This window comes from Osmerus eperlanus, chromosome 6 (assembly GCF_963692335.1).
Source record: "Osmerus eperlanus chromosome 6, fOsmEpe2.1, whole genome shotgun sequence".
Lineage (NCBI taxonomy): Eukaryota > Metazoa > Chordata > Actinopteri > Osmeriformes > Osmeridae > Osmerus > Osmerus eperlanus.
The window spans coordinates 20,017,664-20,031,086 of NC_085023.1; the positions used below are offsets into that span (position 1 = coordinate 20,017,664).

Here is a 13,423-nt window from a genome sequence, read left to right on the forward strand (position 1 = left end):
CAGTTAAGAAGATTATTCTAGTTGAGTAGAAAACTTTTTTAAATTAAATTGTATGTTGTAAAACATTAAAAGTCGCTAGGTCTTGAAGACAAGTTTATACATTAACATCTGTTGTTAAAGTTATCACCACAGGGTAACAAATCAAATAACTAAATGAATAAATAATTGAAATAATGTTGCTTTTGGCTTTCACATACAATCCACTTCAATTGTGTGACACAAAAGGAAATATGGTTTGATTTTCCTTTTTGCAATACAAAAGATATTGTACAATTGGAAACCGGGTATAATCTTTTGGGGTGCTTTTATTTGGTTTCCTTTTCTGTCATGTAGTAATCACACTGGCAATCACAGAGGCAATCAATCCTGAGCTGGCAAGCAAGCAAGGCTCCCTGGGAGAAGCTACCAGAAGATGAGAGAGACTGGTGAGAGCTCTAGTCATATCCACACAGCAACAACCCTAATTACACCCACTTCCACTTGAATCCTGCAGTTCAGATTGTACAGTGGGACTTTCATAATACATTCATAAGGGTTCTGTTCTAGCTGCCATACAGCTGTTTTCTTTTTCTTTTGTAAATACAAGCCGTCTGACGTAAAAAATAAATACATACAAAATAAACATCTGCATTGGTAAACATCTGCTTAATAAACAAAACTGTTTTTCATTATTTATAATCCAACAGCCCCAAAAACGGTCTGAGCAACATCTTCATCCATGAGATTATTTATGATCCCAGCAGTCTAGTTTTTGCATAATCCAAAGAACATAGTTAGATCCAAATGCCTGATTCAGAGTTAAATCTACAGTGGGAGGCTGGTGGTTCACTTTCACATCTGTCTACAGTCTGGGGAGAGATATAGCAAGAAGGAGGGTGGAAGGGGGGGAGGAGAAAGAGAGGGGAGGGGGGAGAAAGAGAGGGGAGGGGAGGAGAAAGAGAGGGGAGGGGGGAGAAAGAGAGGGGAGGGGGAGAAAGAGAGGGGAGGGGGGAGAAAGAGAGGGGAGGGGAGGAGAAAGAGAGGGGAGGGGAGGAGAAAGAGAGGGGAGGGGGGAGAAAGAGAGGGAGGGGAGGAGAAAGAGAGGGGAGGGGAGGAGAAAGAGAGGGGAGGGGGGAGAAAGAGAGGGGAGGGGAGGAGAAAGAGAGGGGAGGGGAGGAGAAAGAGAGGGGAGGGGGGAGAAAGAGAGGGGAGGGGAGGAGAAAGAGAGGGGAGGGGGGGAGGAGAAAGAGAGGGGAGGGGGGGAGAAAGAGAGGGGAGGGGGAGAAAGAGAGGGGAGGGGGGAGAAAGAGGGGGAGGGGGGAGAAAGAGAGGGAGGGGAGGAGAAAGAGAGGGGAGGGGGGAGAAAGAGAGGGGAGGGGGGAGAAAGAGAGGGGAGGGGGGGAGGAGAAAGAGAGGGGAGGGGGGAGAAAGAGAGGGGAGGGGGGGAGGAGAAAGAGAGGGGAGGGGGGAGAAAGAAAGGGGAGGGGGGAGAAAGAGAGGGGAGGGGGGAGAAAGAGAGGGGAGGGGAGGAGAAAGAGAGGGGAGGGGAGGAGAAAGAGAGGGGAGGGGGGAGAAAGAGAGGGGAGGGGGGAGAAAGAGAGGGGAGGGGAGGAGAAAGAGAGGGGAGGGGGGAGAAAGAGAGGGGAGGGGGGAGAAAGAGAGGGGAGGGGGGAGAAAGAGAGGGGAGGGGGGAGAAAGAGAGGGGAGGGGGAGAAAGAGAGGGGAGGGGAGGAGAAAGAGAGGGGAGGGGGGAGAAAGAGAGGGGAGGGGGGAGAAAGAGAGGGGAGGGGAGGAGAAAGAGAGGGGAGGGGGGAGAAGAGAGGGGAGGGGAGGAGAAAGAGAGGGGAGGGGGGAGAAAGAGAGGGGAGGGGAGGAGAAAGAGAGGGGAGGGGGGAGAAAGAGAGGGGAGGGGGAGAAAGAGAGGGGAGGTGGGAGGAGAAAGAGAGGGGAGGGGGGAGAAAGAGAGGGGAGGGGGGAGGAGAAAGAGAGGGGAGGAGGAGAAACAGAGGGGAGGGGGGAGAAAGAGAGGGGAGGGGGGGAGGAGAAGAGAGGGGAGGGGGGGGGAGAAAGAGAGGGGAGGGGGGGAGGAGAAAGAGAGGGGAGGGTGGGGAGGAGAAAGAGAGGGGAGGGAGGGGAGGAGAAAGAGAGGGGAGGGGGGGAGGAGAAAGAGAGGGGAGGGGAGGAGAAAGAGAGGGGAGGGGGGAGAAAGAGAGGGGAGGGGGGAGAAAGAGAGGGGAGGTGGGAGGAGAAAGAGAGGGGAGGGGGAGAAAGAGAGGGGAGGGGGGGAGGAGAAAGAGAGGGGAGGGGGGGGGGAGAAAGAGAGGGGAGGGGGGGAGGAGAAAGAGAGGGGAGGAGGAGAAACAGAGGGGAGGGGGGAGAAAGAGAGGGGAGGGTGGGAGGAGAAAGAGAGGGGAGGGGGGGGAGAAAGAGAGGGGAGGGGGGGAGGAGAAAGAGAGGGGAGGGTGGGGAGGAAAAGAGAGGGGAGGGTGGGGAGGAGAAAGAGAGGGGAGGGGAGGGGAGGAGAAAGAGAGGGGAGGGGGGGAGGAGAAAGAGAGGGGAAGGGGGGGAGGAGAAAGAGAGGGGAGGGGGGGAGGAGAAAGAGAGGGATGTAGAAGAGAATAAAAGAGCTAGCTGGGCAGAGACAGAGCTGGAGGAAAGGGAAGAAGGAACTGTCTGCTGGAGGCCCCCTGAGTTCAGTCAGTCAGACAGACTACTGATAGAGAGATCCACAGTGGTCACACTCCACTAAACTCCCAGCACTCTATCTCTCCATCTACTCCCTTCTCCCAGACTGCCTAGCTCATTTCCCTATTTTATCATTTCTCTCTCCCCTGCTACCTCTGTCTTTCTCCCCCCTCTCTTTCCCTCTCTCTCTCCTTCTCTCACCCTCACACCCTCTCTCACTCCCTCTGTGTCTTTCTATCCCTGTTTCTCTCTGTTTCTCTCTCTCCCTCTCTCTTTGTCTCTATCCCTTTATCTTTCTCTATCTCCCTCCATCTATCTCTATCTCCCTCTATCTCCCTCTCTCTCCCTCTCTTCTCTCTCCATCTAGGTGTATGTTCATTCCAATCAATTTTGGCAGACGTCACTTCCCTTCATACGTTTCCATGTGCCCTACCTGATTATTCCTCCCATAGTTCCTACCTGATTATATCGCCCATAGTTCCTACCTGATTATTCCGCCCATAGTTCTTACCTGATTATTCCACCCATAGTTCCTACCTGATTATTCCGCCCATAGTTCCTACCTGATTATTCCGCCCATAGTTCCTACCTGATTATTCCGCCCATAGTTCCTACCTGATTATTCCGCCCATAGTTCCCACCTGATTATTCCGCCGATAGTTCCTACCTGATTATTCCGCCCATAGTTCCTACCTGATTATTCCGCCCATAGTTCCCACCTGATTATTCCGCCGATAGTTCCTACCTGATTATTCCGCCCATAGTTCCTACCTGATTATTCGGCCCATAGTTCCTACCTGATTATTCCGCCCATAGTTCCCACCTGAGTATTCGGCCCATAGTTCCTACCAGATTATTCGGCCCATAGTTCCCACCTGATTATTCCGCCCATAGTTCCCACCTGATTATTCCGCCCATAGTTCCTACCTGATTATTCCGCCCATAGTTCCTACCTGAATAATCCGCCCATAGTTCCTACCTGTTCACATGTTTTCTATTTTCCCTCTTTTATTCCTATTTTCCTCTCAGGGCAATGTTTGCTTACGCAGGACTGATGAATAGTCCCTCAATTTAGCCGTCTCAATTAGGCCAGCTCCTTTAATGAGCGGGTAACCCGGGCGTGTCCTCAAAACATGCGCGATTTATTGTGGACTTAAACAAATGCAACTCCTGACAATGGAACTGCTGTGTATCTGAGAACAGACGGCCTCTTCCTCAAGACGAGTCCTCTAAACGTACCATTCCTGAGCATGCTTGCATTTTGTATTAACAAACATGGATCGATTGTCAAACATCCAAGGCAACAAAAGACTAGAAAAATAATGGCTGAACCCACAATCTCAGCCAGCACACACTCTCTCTCTCTCTCTCTCTCTCTCTCTCTCTCTCTCTCTCTCTCTCTCTCTCTCTCTCAAATAAATATATTATACCAGATGACTTGATTAGATGGACATATGGCAATAATAACAAACAAGGAAATCACCAGGAGTGAAGCATAGTCAACATGAGAGCACTTATTATGCAGCACTGTGTGCGGCAGGGCATGTATGTGTGTGTCTGTGTGTGTGTGTGTATCTGTGTGTGTGTGTGGCAGGGCATGCATGCGTCTCTGTGTGTGTGTATCTGTGTGTGTGTCTGTGAGTGTTTGTTTGTGTGTCTGTGTGTGTGTCTGTGTGTGTGTATCTGTGTGTGTGTCTGTGTGTATCTGTGTGTGTGTATCTGTGTGTATGTGTGTGTGTATGTGTGTGTGTGTGTGTGTGTGTATCTGTGTGTGTGTCTGTGTGTGTTTGTTTGTGTGTGTGTGTCTCTGTGTATGTGAGCTGCATAAAAAACATGGCTTGTTCATCTTGTAACAGTTTCTTACCTGGTTTGCAGAACCCCAGCATAAGATGAACATGGAACAAAAGGAGAGAGAAAGAAAGAAGGAGAGAAAAAGAGAGAGAAAAAGAGAGAGAGAAAAAGAGAGAGAGAGAGAGAGAAAAAGAGAGAGAGAGAGAAAAAGAGAGAGAGAAAAAGAGAGAGAGAGAAAAAGAGAGAGAAAAAAGAAAAAGAGAACAGATAAACTTGGTTAGTGTCGAAACATCATGTTTAATACATGCATACTCAATTCAATTGATGGAGTAAGTTAAAACCACGGTTGGCAGACTGACATCTATCAATGTCAAGATTTCACAATTCCAGATTTGACCAGTCATTAATCACGAGCCCTGGGTGATGTGGGCACCAGTGACACATGTCAGTCCCAGCTTTGATTCTGATTGGTACAGACAGAACACTCCGCACCAGGAGACCCCTGGGTAATCATACAGTAGCCCTTACTCTGAATGCTAGCAAATAAACCTGGCTCTTCAATAACTTCACATCACCAAGTTAGAATCAGAATCTATACTAAGGGTACATAAACTAGCAGTACTAAGTGGAATTAGAATTAAATAAAATATGCAATAAAATAAAAAATAAAATATTAGACTGACTAAGATGTGATTCTCATTTCCAGGTTGGCTGTAGGTAAACATTGCTAATGCTCAAGTCAGAAGGTATTCATGGTAATATGCTGATGGTGTTATTCTGCTGATGCTAAGCATAGCGCAGACCCAGGCTGTGGCATGGGTCATTTCAATGAAATCAGAGAAGTGTCATATTTATAGCTACTCTTGGATTGTGTCAAAGCGTGCATTTGTCTGTCCCTGTGTCTGTCTGACGATTACGTTAAGTAATCACAAACTGTATAAAGTGGATTAGTACAATGTGCCTGCATGTTACATTATGTATACGCACATATTATGTAGTTGTGTATAATTACTGTGTACCTAACAAAGGTAAAGCAGTGAGTCAGTGATCTACCCCCCAAACAAGTCAATCTGACACGGTTGAATTGTTGCAAATGTTCATAAAAATAGAGAGAAAGAGAGAGAGAGAGAGAGAGAGAGAGAAAGAGAGAAACACAAATAAAACCTTGACAAGCCTCCCTATGTCTCTGTTACCGCCCACTCCTCCCCCCCCCTCCCCCCCCCCTCCCCCCCATCCTCCTCCCCCCCCCCCCCCCCCCGTTGCCGGGTTCCTGTCTCTGAGCGGTGATAAGACGCCCGGCCCATTTGAAGCCGACTACGCTGCTTGCCCTTATCGTCACGTCCTATCAAGACCCTGTTAGAAAGGGAGGTGTGAAAGTAAAAGGCCCGCGGGACATTTCTCTCTCCTTCCTTCTCACTCAGAGATATTGCCTTGTCACTGTGGCTCTCCATTAGAGCCCGCAGGCCCCAGATCTAGGCAAGTTTTAGCCCTCCCTGCAGACTAGTCCGACCACCTTCACAGTGACCTTTGCTTCTCTGCCGGCAGGCTGTTAGGGCCTGACAAGCTGCCATAACAGGCCCCAGGTAATAAGACTGTTACCGCACACACACGCACGAGTGCACACACACACAAGAATTTAATACCCGAGTACACACACACACACACACCAAAGGACACCCGCCCGTCGCATGAACACACACAAATAAAAGAGATATCCCACAAGACAGAACATCTCTGACCTCAAATGTTATTAAATGTTTGCCTTTATGCTTTATGCTTGCAGGAGTGAGAGAGAGAGAGAGAGAGAGAGAGAGAGAGAGAGAGAGAGAGAGAGAGAGAGAGAGAGAGAGAGAGAGAGAGAGAGAGAGAGAGAGTGGGTCAGGGAGGGACTGGGAGAGAGAGAGAGTTGCAGTGACTCGCTAACCTCTGAGAACCTCTCCTCAACCTCCATCCTTCCTGTGAGATCCTGAGAGGCCAAGTTGTCAGCACTCATAAAACCCAGTTTGCTTTTCAGACACAGAGAGAAAGAAAACTCTAGCTCTGGTCAGGAACGCGTCATTTGAAGCGGCTGTAGAAACTGAAAACACAGTAAAGCCACTTAAGGCCGACATTACAGAACTGTAAATAGAAACGTACAATAGTGTGCATTTGACTATAGTGGTTAGATCCATACAACATAAGGGAGACAAGTTGCGAGGCACTCATTTAAAGGATGATGTATTTCCGCACAGGATTCAAATGTTCCTCAAGGACAACTATTATTAGTTTGTAGGAAAGGTTGTTGGGAAGTGCTTATTCACCCGCTGCGCCTCCTACATCATTAAAATCAAAGCTGAACACACACAAACACACCCGGAACACACACAAGGCCTGCACACACACTGTTTCTCTCAGACTTGAAAAACAAAGGGACACCTGATCCTATTGTCGGCAGGCAAGGATGTGCCACTTAACTAAATTGATCCATTACATCTTATAATAACCACAGTAAAAAAAAAGAAAAAAAGAAAAAGAAAAAAAAAAAAAGAAATGGCACATGAAAAACTGGAATTCAAACTGTGGATTGTGCTGTGCTGGCTATTTAGAGAGAGAAAGCCTGATTGAAAACAGATGCCCAAGGCTTTTACTGCTTGACCATTTCCTTTGTTTGTGGTTATAGGTAGGTGGTTTTCTACATGTCTTTCGGGGGGAATTTGACTGTGGAGCTTGGCGTGAAAATTGCTCTGGAACCAGAGTGAATTTTCAACTCTGTGGGTGAGACCAAACTGGTTGCCATTGTTCAAGAGGGTGTCAGCATGTGTTGGCCAGGTGGCGGGGTGGGGGGCAGGCGCCGTGGTGGCCCAGGCTAGTGTCAGGGGTATGATTGGAGAGGAGGGGCAGGTATCTTAGCCAGCTGGTACTGCCAACAGAGGGACAGGTTTAGCAGAAAGTGCCAGAGGGCATCGGGCCTCCCCCTCTCTCCCTCTAAATCCCTCCATCCATCTCTCTCTCCCTCTCTTTCTCCCTCACTCTCTCCCTCTCTCTCCCTCTAAATCTCTCCCTCCATCCATCTCTCTCTCCCTCACTCTCTCCCTCTCTCTCTCTAAATCCCTCCCTCCATCCATCTCTCTCTCCCTCACTCTCTCCCTCTCTCTCTCTCTAAATCCCTCCCTCCATCCATCTCTCTCTCCCTCACTCTCTCCCTCTCTCTAAATCCCTCCATCCATATCTCTCTCCTTCACTCTCTCCCTCCCTCTCTCTAAATCCCTCCATCCATCTCTCTCTCCCTCACTCTCTCCCTCTCTCTCTCTCTAAATCCCTCCCTCCATCCATCTCTCTCTCCCTCACTCTCTCTCTCCCTCTCTCTCTCTCTCTCTCTCTAAATCCCTCCCTCCATCCATCTCTCTCTCCCTTACTCTCTCCCTCTCTCTCTCTCTCTCTAAATCCCTCCCTCCATCCATCTCTCTTTCCCTTACTCTCTCCCTCTCTCTAAATCCCTCCATCCATCTCTCTCTCCCTCACTCTCTCCCTCACTCTCTCCCTCACTCTCTCTCTAAATCCCTCCATCCATCTCTCTCTCCCTCACTCTCTCCCTCTCTCTAAATCCCTCCATCCATCTTTCTCTCCCTCACTCTCTCCCTCTCTCTCTCTCTAAATCCCTCCCTCCATCCATCTCTCCCTCCCACTCTCTCTAAATACCTCCCTCCTTCCATCCCTCCATCCCTTGTTCCAAACACCCTTGTTTCAGCACTACCTCCAGTCTAACTAAACCAGCTTACCAGTGCTACACAGCTCCCTGTATTCTCTCTTTCACCCTCATGCATACTAGATGACTCCTCCCACACAATCATTTCCTGTCTCTTCTTTCTCAGCACCTCTTGGTGTCCAGAATTGCAGCCCTACAGTGTAGGGCTGCACGATAGTAGCCTATACTTAGTACACCTGTGAGAGAGGAAGAGGTCATGGGTAGAGACTACTTCATTGACTCTGCAGCGGTGGATCACAGCACATGCCAGTCCCAATTATGTGGCACAATATTTAAACACTTGGAAAATTCTGCATGAAATAAGCATGACTATTTTAATTCCTTTCAACCAAAATATCCCACAACATGCCTAAGATTTTAGAGTTTTAAACTCTAAACTCTTCTGATTTTAACTGTATTCATTAGGAGATTTGCATCTTATCTTTGTTTGTTCTGAGCAGAGGGGTGTGTTTTTACTACACATAAAGGTGGGGTGCTGTGTAGAAACAGCATCGGGCCAAAGGTGGCCAACAATTCTGAATATTTACACTCAACTCCCCAAAGCTACAGTACAGCCAGTCAGTCGATTGACTGGTCAGGCCGAGGCCAAGGCACTTAGCACAACCATGGGATCCTGCTCATTTCACCTCCCTTTTTTCTAATTATCCTCACACATCCTGGGAGCCAGCTAGGCAGAACCAGGGGGAAGCCTACATCATTAGTTATTACAGCCAGTGACATGTTCCACACTGGCAGGGTAGTGCTAAACATGCTTTTGAGACCGGAGTTTGCCACAGGTGATGGCGCTAAGAGCTAGAGCTAAGATCTAGAGCTATGTGCTAGGAGCTAGAGCTAAGATCTAGAGATAAGATCTAGAGCTAAGCGCTAGGAGCTAGAGCTAAGATCTAGAGCTAAGTGCTAGGAGCTAGAGCTAAGATCTAGAGCTAAGCGCTAGGAGTAGGAGCTAAGATCTAGAGCTAAGATCTAGAGCAAAAAGCTAAGCGCTAGGAGCTAAGATCTAGAGCTAAGCGCTACCAGCTAGAGTTAAGATCTAGAACTAAAAGTTAAGCGCTAGGAGCTGGAGCTAAGATCTAGAGCTAAGCGCTACTGTAGGAGCTAGAGCTAGGAGCTAAGAGCGAGAGCTAAGCGCTAAGCTACTGTAGGACAGGGTGGGTCCATCCTGTAAGGGGAGTGAAGAAGGAGAGTGATGTCAGCAGAGAATGACTCACTGACAAAACCTGGGTTCTGTAGATAACGAATGCCAGAGGAGATAAGGAAAGACACGTTTGGATTTGGCAGACTTAATTTCCACTTTGCTACTGTCTCTGGGTGCTAACGGCTGTCAGTGACCTCCTCAGCTTCAAGCTTTGGTCCCTAATTTCTAGTCCAAGGGGCTAACGCTGAATTAGTTTGGAGGTGGACTATTTCTCCCCTCCGGCTAGAATAGTACATCAGAGAAGCTCAAAGCTCATTCGTTCTGATAAACCTGAGGTCAACCAAGATGTTCAAAATGGTAATCCTCATCCGGGAAGCTGCATTGCATTATTAGCCCGAGTGTGCTGTCACAAACACTCAGAATAAAGATAATTATATCCGTTTATATTGCCTTAACATTTCTGGTGTGCATTTCCCCTTTGAGGTGGCCTTAGGCAAGCTGCAGGCATCCTCAAGCTACAAAGAAAATCTCTCTGCTTTCTCCTACAACACTGCTGTCTTCATCCTGTGCCAATCTGGTAGACTATTAATACAGGAGAGGCGGGCTATTTTCAACAGGTGGTTGTTGTGATTCAGAAATGCACACCTTATCATTCCACTCTCTACAGTGACCTACAGGTACGTCCACAGTCCAGTTATAAACAATGAATGTGAAGGACATTGCAGTGGGCTGATCCATTGAAACATTGGAGAAATGAGCCCTTCCTGTTATGCACCGTGCTTCCATGGCTGACGGTTCTTGAGCCCAGCCTTGGTATGTACTTTAACCTTGCACCTCCCCTTCTGCAGTGGGAAAACAACCTTTATTGTGTATAAACCAAGAACAAAAAGTAAAGTTGTTGTTCAGTAAAGAATTTCTTCGAATAAACTTCAGGTTAAAAAGTGTGTGTTTTTGTCTGCATCTCACTTCTCTTCTTCCATGATTCTCTCTATGGTTCTCTGTTCAATAACCTTTCTTCTCTTGCGGTTCACAAAGGAGGTAAAATGGTGTCGTCTCAAACCAATTGAAAACCCGCTGCCTGGAGCAGAACCCTAAGAGACTTAAACACAGATTAGCTCTGCGTGTCTATTATTCATGATTCCAATGCCGATTCAGTTAAAACTGGATACTCAGACAGGATTCTTAGAGCTGATAATGTTCATTCTGCTGTCCATTTACTAGTAAAAAAAACAACCGCTAACCAAGGAAAGATAGAATGTGTAGACTCTGACTGTATAGGGTCAAACTGCAGAATCATATTGTGCAGAATCAGATTGTGTAGAATCAAACTGCCAAATCAGATTGTGTGCATAATGTCTCAACAATTTCATCATACCACATCAAGTCAATTATTAAGGATTGTATGAGATTAAATATGATGTCATGTCTATCCTACACTGGGTAACAAATGAGAGCTGTGGCTTCGAGTACAGCACTGTCAGAAGCTATACATGACATGTTTTATCTCAGCCCTTCCTTGGTATATTCCAGGACACAGTGACTCAGATAACTGTCTAGTGTGGTGTTGCTGCGTGTCTAGCCTGCTGCAGTCTGTCACTAATACTATCAAACAGGGTAATGTAACCCTTGTTCTGAGATGTGATTGGCTGCTGGAGGGGTAGGAGGCAAGTCACAAGGGAAGCTACTCGTGTCATGTCTCCTGTAACTCTCCCAGGAAATGATGACACGGGTATGGCAGCTGTCACCCAGTTTTACCCACAATCCTCCTTCAGATTAGATTGGGAATAGGTGAGCTGGAAGGATGAGGAATCAGCTGCTGCTGTCCTTTTTATGAGCTGCCATTCAGGAGGTCCACACTTGTCTTTCGTAATTCACCTTACAAGGAAAGCTGCGGTCTTTGTGGGTAACGTAGCCTCGACATAACAATGTCTGACAATGCAATTCATCACTGAAGAAGCTAACATATGTCAGGATATTGTGATTGTAAAACGATAAGAGTAAAATGTTATGAAGCCTGAATAAAATGTAATTTCCCCTAGGGAAATCCTCATAAAAAAACAAACCACTAAAAACAGCCATCTTAACTTCAGCACACTACTGAATGTCCTGCAAATTCATGTTCCAGAGCTATCCAACTCACAGAACCTCCTGTGTAGACTGTTACAGAAGGAGGCAAGATGTTGGTGGTGTAAATGACTTTGACACAGTGGTAGGTAGATCGGGAGCTAGCGAGGATGCGGGGGGGTGGTGTCGAGTGTGAGGGATAGTGTGCGGTGTGACAACCAGGGCTGTTTTTGAAGTTTGTTTTTCTGCTCTCGTAATCCACCTACTCAAAGCCCTCTGGATGAGGAGATGCTGCAACGCAGCTGTTTGAAGCTTGACAGTGGGGGGAAAAAAACCTGGTTGAGCAAAGAAGAGGAGTTTGGAATACTAAAATGAAAACTTTACTTTAGCCTCTTAACGTCATTCACAATAACAGGTTGGTAGAACGTAGGCCTAGTTTGAAGTGACCCAGATGACAGTTTTGGGTTACGATCGAAGTTTCGACAACTGTGTTTGGTGTAAAACCTACAAAAGCCAGCTGCGATTACCTACCTAGGAATGTGATGTGCTCTCAAAGCGCTAGGGGTAGACTTGATTACATTTCACAACAGCCCTTTAGCTATAGCTCGTGTGCTATGTGTTTTGCTCTCCATAGCGTAATGGATAACAAGGAGTGCTAATTAGCGAGCAACGGGACGGCTGTGGGCTTGACGTGGTTTTACACCCAGTCTGTCGGGCTGGATTATCTGGAGTGAGGAGAAACTACTTGGAGAGCAGAAATAGACGTCTCCAGTCTGGCTGCTGTCCAGGCGCCACCGTGGCCAGTGGATTCCCTAATCCCACAGCTGTAGCGTGAAAACAGTGTGGTAACAGACACAGTCGAGATAATGGGAGGGCTGCCCAAAACATTTTCACTTCTCTATTAGACTGTGGCTCTCAGTGGGAATTAAACCTCACTCCATGACAGTCCAATTAACCCAGGTAACTACAGTAGCCTGCCATCAGACTAGGAGGATAATGTGCTTGTCAAGTGGCGTGATGATTTTTTGCTTGATCAAAGGTAGCCTAATGGAAATGTATGATAAAAGTGTGTTTTTTCCTCTACTGCACCCAACCCCTTTTTTTTGGTTTATAGGCTGTGACAGCTGATGGTGTCTTGGTCCAGATGGTCATTTTTACAAATCATGAAAGTGCATATTGTAGGTTTTCAAATGACTCATCAAACATTGATAGCTCTATGCAAAACCCAACTAGAGAGCATGCCTTAACAAGCCTACTTTGCTGACTAAATACGAGTAGGCTGTTTAGTAATTAAGAAAATGTGGTTGTGTGACTTCTTTAACCCTTGTGTTATCTTCGGGTCATTCTGACCCATCAGTCATTGTGACCCACCGTCGTATTGCGACAAATTTACCTCATACAAAAACAAAGTGAAGCATTTTCTTTTAACTGTCGGGCTGTCTCAGACCCCCCACATTGCGATGGTTAAAAGAAAATTATTTTAATTTGTTTTTGTATTGGGTAAAATTGGGTAAACACAACGATGGTTCGTTATGAACCTTTGGGTCATGTGACCCGAAGGCAGCACAAGGGTTAACAATCGTAATATGAAAAAAAAGTAAAGTGGCTGTGTCCTAGCGCGATTTGAAGACTACCGACATACGGACCTCTTTACCAGCCCGTGTCACATGGTGGTCATGAACACCCGGACATGGATCTGTGCGTGGTTCCGCAAGACTGGGCATCTGACGAGCGGAAATACTTCGACGGTGCTTCTGAAGCAGCTAACGGGGACTGCTAACTGCCGACTGCAGCGCCGTTTGGCATCACCACCATCGAGCGAGAGACTTACGTTCAAGTCTTGACTGAGGCAAACAACTCCGGTCTGTAGCGACGAATGATTGACAGTTGTGGTGACGCCTAGTCGCTCATGGCTTCCCCTATGAATTCTGACAGAAATTGTCCCCCAAAACAAGCTTCCCTGTTATCAAAATGAAACGAGGTAACGACTGAGTTGTTTGTGCGGCTTTTCTTTCTTTAGAGAG

At 47.1% G+C, this 13,423-nt stretch overlaps 1 protein-coding gene across 2 annotated transcripts in view; it reads right to left on the reverse strand.

Moving 5' to 3' along the window:
- The window catches only part of grid1a (glutamate receptor, ionotropic, delta 1a), a 152,440-nt gene that overhangs the window by 93,351 nt on the left and 45,666 nt on the right, over positions 1-13,423 (reverse strand). The window lies entirely within an intron of this gene.